The sequence below is a fragment of the Oreochromis aureus genome, linkage group 17 (genome assembly GCF_013358895.1).
Source record: "Oreochromis aureus strain Israel breed Guangdong linkage group 17, ZZ_aureus, whole genome shotgun sequence".
Lineage (NCBI taxonomy): Eukaryota > Metazoa > Chordata > Actinopteri > Cichliformes > Cichlidae > Oreochromis > Oreochromis aureus.
Window position 1 is genome coordinate 35,903,173 of NC_052958.1, and position 9,762 is coordinate 35,912,934.

Below are 9,762 nucleotides of genomic sequence, written 5' to 3' on the forward strand. Positions count from 1 at the left end.
GGCAGACAACGTGACTTGGGACCCGCGCGCGCGCAAGCACGTACGTTCACACACATTACACGCGCACACAAACTGCCACAGCGCCACTCTGTGGTGATCCTTAGAGCAGCACTTAATACGTAACCTTTTTTTTTTCATTACCGACATTAATGTGCAATAGTTCTTAAACCGACTGCAATCCACGGTATATTACTCATTTCATTCTATTTTTAGCAGCGGCGCCAGCGGCGGGTATAACTGATATCCGGTTTATTAATCAAAGCTCCATGTGATTCTATAATATTCAAATATTCCTGAAGCTTTCTGCTGTAGGTTTATTTTTTAAATATTTTTTACCATTTCAAAATGCAGCATTGCCATTAATTTCCATTTTGTCTCGGTCTAACGTGTAGTGTGAATGTATAACATTAACAATTTTTCTGTGCATTTCTGTGTATTTATAATATTTTCGAATATTATTGTTTTTATATTTTTTAGGATAATTGTGATAAAGTTTTTATAAAAGGGTTTATGCGTTTTATTCTTTTTATTTATTTTCATTTTATTAAAGAACGATTCCAAAATGATACGATTTAATGTGTGAAACCAAATTTTTCGTTTCTTTTTTTCCCTCCACGTCCGCGGTCTTTGTGGTCAAGATGATTCCCCCCCACGTTCTCCACGTCCACTCGCAACCCCCAACAAAATCTCAGCTACTTTCTTCAGTCTAAAGATGTGTGAAACCAACCCCAGAAGAGACGTGCAGAGCCTCACATCACCTCTCTCTCCTTCCTCATACTGGGCCGTCCCACTGAGTCACAATGGGTATCATTGGACATACACTGGTGTGGATTTAACTTTTTCAAAAATGCCCGCATTACCCAAGCACGCTTTCATCTTATAGCGCAATAAAGACATTCGAAGGGAAATGACGTGGAAAAGGCAGAAATGACAGACGAATGATACTGAAAGAAGCTCAGGTTTGGTTAACAGCTGAAGAACCCGGAGAGGTTTAATGAAATATACGTTATATATATATATATATACATATATACATATATATATGTAGATATATAGATAGATAGATAGAGAGAGAGAGAGAGAGAGAGAGATAGATAGACTGATACATTACTCTCTAATTAATATGCTATAAAATATCAACAGGCATTCTATGATTCCCATTACTGACTTTACAATGGCTTTTTAAAAAATGTAGACGCGTGTGAGATCTTTCTAAAAAAAATAAAAGTGCCACATAGTAACATAAAAAAAATATGGGACAATCTGAAACTCCTTCATTGCCTAAGTTGGGACTCCTTTTGACCTCCTTTCAACCTTTTTCCCAAACCAACCATGATTCTCTACACCGTGTCCTGTTTACCGAATGAATCAGAGTGACAAACTCTTTCCTCTTGGACAAACAGTAGACACAATAGTTGTGGAATTTACATCCATCGTAAATATTCATACCGCGCACACGCCCCCCCCCCCCCCAGCTGATTAAGAGTTAAACAAGGTCAGGTTTGTGAACCTTACCTGGAGGGCTGAGATATGTTCGGAATCTGCAGTGAAAAGGTTCAGGTGAAATGACTGAAAAAAAAAAAACAACAGAAAAAGAAAGCAGGACATATATAAATGTTTGTAGAAGCACTGACACAGTTCAGGAATTTTAGATAATAATATTATCACACTCTTTCCACCAACTGTAACACTGGAGGGGTTTTGTTCTTCTTTTTTGGTCACAGCCACGTTAGTCCTAATTAAAGGGGCTGATTGTGCTTTTTCTTATTTTATGTCTTATTAAATATGTATACTGTTATAACTGTGGATGGTCTGATTAGCGCTGATCTCATTACTTTAAAAAAATGGCCAAATTTCTAAATAATAAGTAATTAAGTAAGGGATTACTTAAGTAGTTAAGTAATCCCTGTGATCTAAACAATATAAATGCTCCATATCTACAACCCATATTCTGAAAACGTTGGGATGATGTAAAATGTGAATAAAAATGGAATGCAATGATTTGCAAATCCCATAAACCTTAACATTTTATTCACAACAGAACATAAATGAAGTTATTCGTTTAAACTGTAAAAGTCCACAATTTAAAAAAAAAAAAATATTATCGCACTTTGAACTAGTTTATATTTTCAATTTCATGATGCACCAAATAGTTTCAATAGCTGAAAGGTGTGGACTGCAGACGGGCCAGTTCAACACCCAGAGTCTTCCTTTCTTTTTTTTTTTCTTTTTTTTTTGTCTGTCCCATTTGGTTCTTTAGCCGTCAGAATTGTTGTCTGAAGACCAACAAGGATGCCAAATGGATTTATTTTGCCAAATGGATCATCATGGCATTGCCGTATTGGTCCATTTGATCAAACTTTGTTGTTATTATTTATTTTATTTTCAGTTGTTACAGATGGGACAGACATGACTGGGGGATAGGAAAGGGAGAAAGAAAGAGAGGAAGGAAAAGAAAAACAGAAGGGAAAAGGGACAGTGAGAAAGGGCACTTACAAAGACAAAGAGAAAAAAAATCTCCTGGATCACCTGTTGAGAGAAAAGAAGAGAAGACAAGCAAAAAAAAACCAAACAAAACAAAGCAACATACTAAACACAACACCATCACGTTAATCTAGCTAAGTGTGAACAGCAGTAAATACTAAATATTGAAGTTGTTGTGCAGCACATAGGACAGACAGCGCACAATGTGCTTTGAAGTAGCAGCTAAGAAAGGTGTAGTTTATGTCTCACGAACAGTGAACACCGTGTGCACACCTGTGTGGATCAACGCGCTTGTATACAAAAAGGTTTCCCCATGTAACGATCTGCTAGAGGGTGTGGAGGCCCATAGCCCCGTCCCCAGGGCATGAAGCAGGCATGGAGGAGATCCAGGCTCCAGACATCCAGAGGCCCCAGAGTGCGAGAGCCCAAGGAGTACCACCGGAGGGGCATCCGTGCCACCCTCCTGGGAAGGGCTGAGGAGATCCCCAGACGAGGGGTCACCCAGTAGCCACGGAGCAGAAGCCAGAGGGGCTGCACTGGCGTGCCCGCCGGCTCTGCCGGCAGCCAGCTGTGCCAGAGTGAACCGAGTTGCAGGCCCGAGGCCGAGGCCCGAGGCCCCTTTGCCCGGAAGAGGCCTGACCGAGCGACAGGCACCAGGCCCGCCAAGTAGCCACCGGGAGTGAGCCGGTGCATGCCGGTGCATACCTGAGCCCCCAGCCCCGGACACCAAGAACCACCAATGCACCAACCCCTGAGGGCATCAGTTACCAGCAGGGAGTGTGGTGAGGGGAGATAGGCCTCCACACTTGGAGGGCCTGGGAGTACCCAGGAGGTGGAGTCTAAGACCCGACCTGACATATAGACACAGACAAACAGGCACACACAGACATAAACATGCTTTCCCACCCTCATGCACACATATACAAACACTCAGCACTCACCCAACGTAGGGATAGACATACATAGACATGTACACACAATCATACTCCCAAACATACTCTATGCCCGGGTCCAGGTACTCGCCCCAAAGGGGGAAACGGCACCAGACCCAAGAGATGTGACCCTTTCCCCGGGGTGGAGGCAAGCAGACCGCCCCAGGCTCCGCAGCAGCAGGGAGGCCAATCGGACAGCCAACACCTCCTCCCAGCCCCCCGCCCCGATGGCTAGTAGAGAACGGGGGTGTGTGAAGACCCCATACCTCCCTCCTCCACCCAGAGTCTTCTACTACGAAGTCATGCTGTTGTAACAGCCGTAGGGTGCAGTTTCGCATTGTGTGCAAATATGCAAAGCCTTTTCTGAAAAATATGCCATCTGTGTGGGAGCATATGTTGCTCTAAAACCTGCATGTACCTTTCAGCATTGATGGTTCCTTTCCAGTTGCGCAAGTTGCCAGTTGGACAGGCAATGATGCATTGCCATACCTTCAGAGATGCAGGTTTTTGTACTGAGCACCAATAACAAGCCATTATTATTGGTGTACTGAGCACCAATAAATATGCCTCCGCTCTGGCATCCATGTTTTCCAAAAGCAAATTAAACCAGAGAAGAGTTTTACACTTTCCTCAGTCCATTTTAAATTAGCTTCATCCAAGAGAATATGCTGGCATCTGGATGGTATTTACATATGGGTTCTTCTTTGCATAATAGAGCATTAACCTGAATTCATGGTTGGAATGGAAAACTATGTTCACAGACACTGATTTCTGTAAGTGAGGGCCCAAAGTTCACGAACATCCTCTATTAATTTGTTCCTTCATTCATCCCTTGCGCACAGATTTCTCCAGATTCTCAGAATCTTTTTATATTATATATTGTTGGTACTGAGATAATCAGTCTTCACATTTTTACATTGAGGATTATTACTCTGATTATCGTTTCACAATTTTCTTTTCTCTAAGGTGTTTAACTTCCAGGGATTTCTGAATAAAGCATTTATAAAGTTTAGCAGTTAGATGTTAGCAGGAAATTAGCTAGCTAGTTCCCACCTAAAGATGACACACTATGTTCCGATTAAAGAATTTCTAAAAAAAAAAAAAAAAAAAAAAAAAAAAGTAAAATGTACAGCTCTGCTGTAACTTTCTACCATCATAAAGCAGAACTAAACTTCAGCCAGGAAAGCATCTGACATAATCCATCCACATCACAAGGTTAGTTGTTAATATGTTGCCGCATGATTTTGATTACTTGATATGAAAAACTCCTGATCCTAAGTAAGATCCTAAATCTTACTTGGTCCCAGAGTGAGTCTTTTCTCAAGTGTTCAGTGTTTCTGAAGTGCCCATGGGCTGCAGTGTACACCATGAGATTTTAAAGAATTCCAAATTTGCTGGTGTGCAAATAAAACGCTGAAGAGACCAAGAATGAGGCTGGTTTCTATCAAATTAAACAAGACACAAACATCCTAAAAAGATGACAACCTCAATTATTGCAATAGGACCTGGAAACTGGGCTGATATGTCATCACTTAACAAGTGGATAAGCATAGAAGCCCCACCCACCTGCTGTTTATTAAATGTTTTGTTTGCATGAGCTAGCCAATCGGACGAAAGCTAGCTTAAAACATGAATTAAGGGGCGAATCATAAGGGGAGTAGCATAAGGTAAAAATGGTAAAGAGTTGGAAATGAGCAAAAAAGTGTTGGGATAAGAAAACTGCTGATGACTGAGCAAAACCCTAAATATATATTTAAGACTGCTGTGGCTTCATATAATATGCAGGAACAGTGACCGTGATGCAGACTGTATTTTGTCTCAGGAGAGTAAACTGCTTGTCTGTCTTGGAATGAGCTCCCATAAAAATAGCTGTTAATCCAAATGGGGCCAAGGCTGTATAGGCATCTGGTAATTAAAGCATTATTTTGAAGGGAAACACTTGATTAAGTTTTTTTATTTGACTGACATCTTTCTACACACAAAGGGATTTCTGCTTTGTTATCAAGTTTTACACAGAGGACTAATCTCAGCTTGAACTGATGAACAGAAGGACAAAGTGATTACAGTTAAACATTTAAGAAAATGATTATCACAGTCTCGAAAGCAAACATGTAGTGTTGAGCTTTTTGAGGTGTCGTACTGACAAAATTTACAGACGTGTATTTAAAAGTCATTACTGGATCATTTGCAGTACTTCACTCTGTGTATTCTATTTGCCCCTAAGCAAGCACTCAGTTGGGAGGAAAAAAACTCCCTCTTTAATATGAATAACATACAGACAGAAAGGTGAGAGAGGATCAGGGAGACAAAGGAAACGAGCAACAATATAACAATAAACATTTAGCTTGTTGGTGTGTGTGTGTGTGCGCGTGCATGGGTGTGTGTCTGTGTGGGTGTGAATGCATGGAATGAAGGGGAGGAGAGGTGATCAGTCCATCGTTTGAGGTCACGGGAGCCTGAGCCTGCGGCAGCCTAACTAAGGGACAGTTCATGGTAACCTGACCCAGGCCTGACTTTTTAAGCTTTATCAAAAAGGAAAGTTTGAGGCCTTATCTTAGACGTAGAGAGGATCCCTGTCTGATAAATCTAAAGTGGGAGCTGGTTCCAAAGCAGAGGGGCCTGATAGATAAAGACTCTACCACCTTAGTTTTGGAAACTCTAGGAAACATAAGTAAGCCTGCAGTCTGTGATAACAGTGTATTATTAAGGTCATTGATCCAGTGTTCTTAATGTGTGGCTACAGTCATCCATTCATTTATTCTCAACCCTGTTTATACCAGCACATAGCAGTGCAGTTCTGTAGGCATTAGAACAAACTGTGCAAAAGTACAAAACAAATTTTCTGTTTTGCTTCCAAGGATCCCGGCTTTCTAAAGTTCTTCCTGAGCTTTTTTTTGGACACTGGTGGCTTTTTCACTCATTCTCAGTCCAGTTGTTGTGTCTGACCAATTTCTGAGGCATATTTGTTTGTTAAAACAATTAATACTGACCTATGAATCATTCAAGCATAAAAAGCACCTAACTAAAGGGATGAACCAGTGTTGTGTCAGCACAAACAACTTAGCACACAGAATTTCCCGCAGGAACCCACCCGAGGGATAAATAAAGTTTCATCTAATCTATCTAGCAGAGAGCCAATTTGTAATTTAATTAAACCCACTACTAGCAGCCTGTTGCAAAAACATATTTCCCCCCAATGTCTCTACTAGAATCTTTTTTTTAAATGACATGGTTTGACATAAAATTGCATTTTTGCACCAGCAAGATAATTTCCAAAGAATTATAAGCTGAGAATCATTTCACATCGTGTTTGGGATGTCCTTAAAATATCAGAGGTAAATGGACAAGTGGCAGGCCTAGAAGAAAACAAAAACCTTGTCTCTCATGTTTGTAAGAAATAGGAAGAAGAAAGCTCTGACACATGAAAAATGCCTCTGACCTTTCACTCAGTTGATCTGGCGTTCACAAAAGCCTCATCAGAAATAGCCTCAGTGGAAGAGTGGCTGTCAAGAAGACATTTTTAAGGAAGGAAAACTAAGGGAAGCCAAATTACAAAAGAACTAGACTGAAAAATCAGTGGCAAATAGATCTTATGATGTAATGAATCCAAAGTTGGCACTTTTGTTTGAGTGCTTGTCAGTATGTACAGAGGAGCTCAGGACACACGTGAGTGCCTGCAGCCAACAGTAAAACATAGTGCAGGCTCTGTCATGGTTTGGGTCCACATTTCAGTGTTGGAGATCTTGCCACAATTAATTATGAAGATAGACAAAAAAATGACAAGAAAGCTTGACTATGAGAATTCAGGTTGTGTTAAGGAAGAAAGGTGATTTCAAACTGATTGCGGCTGTACTGTTTTTGTTGTATGTACAGTTTCGCATTTTCCTTGCAACATATAAAGAAACGAGTGTTGGCTCAATATCTTTGGACAGTACTAACCTTTCTTTAATATTCCCAAATACAACTTGTGTGGAAAAAATGTAACAGCCACCTCACTAGGACATCATCACTACATCACTACAGGCTAAATGTATTACATTACTGGACTATGATGTCAAACTGTGCTCCCTAACACACGGGTGTAAGGTCAGGATTGTAATGACCTCTGCGGGCTATTTTGCACAGCCATGGAAGTCACCTGGAACCAGTCTTCAATAAACAAACAATTTATTTTGACATGATTTAGTTTAGTTTAAAAACTATTCAGAAACCTTGCTTAACTGTTTCTAATGTGAAAGACACATACCGGATTTTAACCTCCAAAGTCAAAGTAGATGTTCCCAGTATCCTTGCAGGCATGTAGTTAACAAGGGAATTAGTTGTATAGTTTTGGACCTGGCCATAAATGCTGAGCTCTGCCTGTGAGCACAGAAGTCCCACTCAAGTGCTTTTTAAACCTTGTGTTTGCGAGGGGCAGCCAATCAGACGAAAGCTGGCTTAAAGGTAGAAGAGTTCAAACTGTTTGTTTCCTATAATGGATGAACTGAGGGCTTCCATTAAGGCCCAATACAAGATAAATTAAAGCTGCAAGCAGCGTTATGAGGGCCCTCGCACCCCATCACGTCGAGCCACGCCCAACACCTAAAACCAGCACGTCCGATCTGATGTCAAATTGATGGAATTCATGCATTTAACCACCAGCTAACATCTCATCTCATTCAATCATGATTATAGTCGTCCTACTAGGTGGCGCTCTAGCTATTACTGACAAATGGCATAACAAACATTTCCGAGCTCGAATCTCATCACGCCTGCGACCTTTGGGAGAGATTGAACATTGCTGTCACTCAAAAACATAGATTACTACTTTTTGGCGAGTGATTGAAACTCCACGTGCCGCCATGACCACCCCGTTTCCCTGAACGTAAAAACCTTCGCAATTTAACATCACAAAGGTCTTTAGATTCCCCACACTGGAGGTCGCATCAATCTGATGAAATCCCTTGGAGGAGTTCGTCAAAGTACGGTGCCTGAAAAGAGGGGAAAATGTCGCCAAAATTACACATTAATTTTAAAATGGCTGACTTCCTGTTGGATTTGGGATATAGCTCCAAGAGACTTTTTTGTACATCTTGATATCTTCTATAAGCTTACCAGGTTTCAGACTCATAGATGAAACACAGAGTTTCATGATGTTTTGAAATTTTGTAGGGGGCGCTGTGGAGCCATTTTGCGCTATTCAATGAAAATGATCACATAACAAAAAAGCCTTCATCACATTGGAGGTGTGTGCCAAATTTCAAGACTTTTTAAACTTTCCAAGCCCCTCAAAAGCCACTTCATCTTTCATGGTGAACTGCATTGCCACCAGGGTGCGCACAATTTTCTCACTGAAGCATCATGAGGGACTGATGTTAATATTCACCACTTTTGAGGTGGCCACGATGAACCTGTGAAAATCGGTACAACAAAGTGGAAGACATGACATTTCCTGTTGCCACTAGGTGGCGCTCTGCATATTCCTGACAATGGGCATATCAATCTGTTCAGGGCAGGTGTGACATCACGCCTGTAAAGTCTGGTACTGATCAGACTGGATTTCATTGAGTTATACTAATTTGTTTCTTCATGGCAAGACATCAATGTTCGCCATGCTGCTGGGGTCACACCCTTTCGCGAAAAGTCAGTTTTCACTGTAACCCAAGACCAACTCCTTAATGCTTTCCTGGAGAAATTTGAGGCTGCAGATGTCACCCATCACAATACTGTACCCCAAAGTGTAAAACATGACATTTCCTGTTCCCACTAGGTGGCGCTGTCCCTGATATCAAATATGGCAGTTGAAATATGTTCAGGGGTGGAGCCTTATCATATGTATGAGGGAATGAGAGGCAATAAGATTTTCATGGCGAGTCATCGAAATTCGCCGTGGCGCCACGGCCTCACCGTATCGCGAAAACTCAAAAGCTCCGCAATTTAACATGGCCCAGATGTGTAGTTGACACTGACCAAAGATGAAGCTTATATGACCAAATCCCAAGGAGGAGTTCGAAAAAGTTCTAGGCATGGAAATGGCAAAATTAGAGTCAAAATGTCACCTTCATGTCTAAATGGCGGACTTCCTGTTGGGTTTGCATCAATGGTTCCACTGACTTTTTTGTTCGTCTTGGCATGATACACATGTGTGCCAGATTTCATACATGTAGCTCAAACGATGTGTTCATAGGGCTGCATTTAACAACGCATAGGTGGCGCTCTAGAGCCATTTCCCAGTGCTCATATGTAAAACCATTAAAATACACAATTTTTCACCAGACCTGGCATGTGTGCAAAATTTCATGAGTTTTTGAGCATGTTAAAGCCCTCAAAAAGGCAATTCATTTCAATGAATAATAATAATAATGAT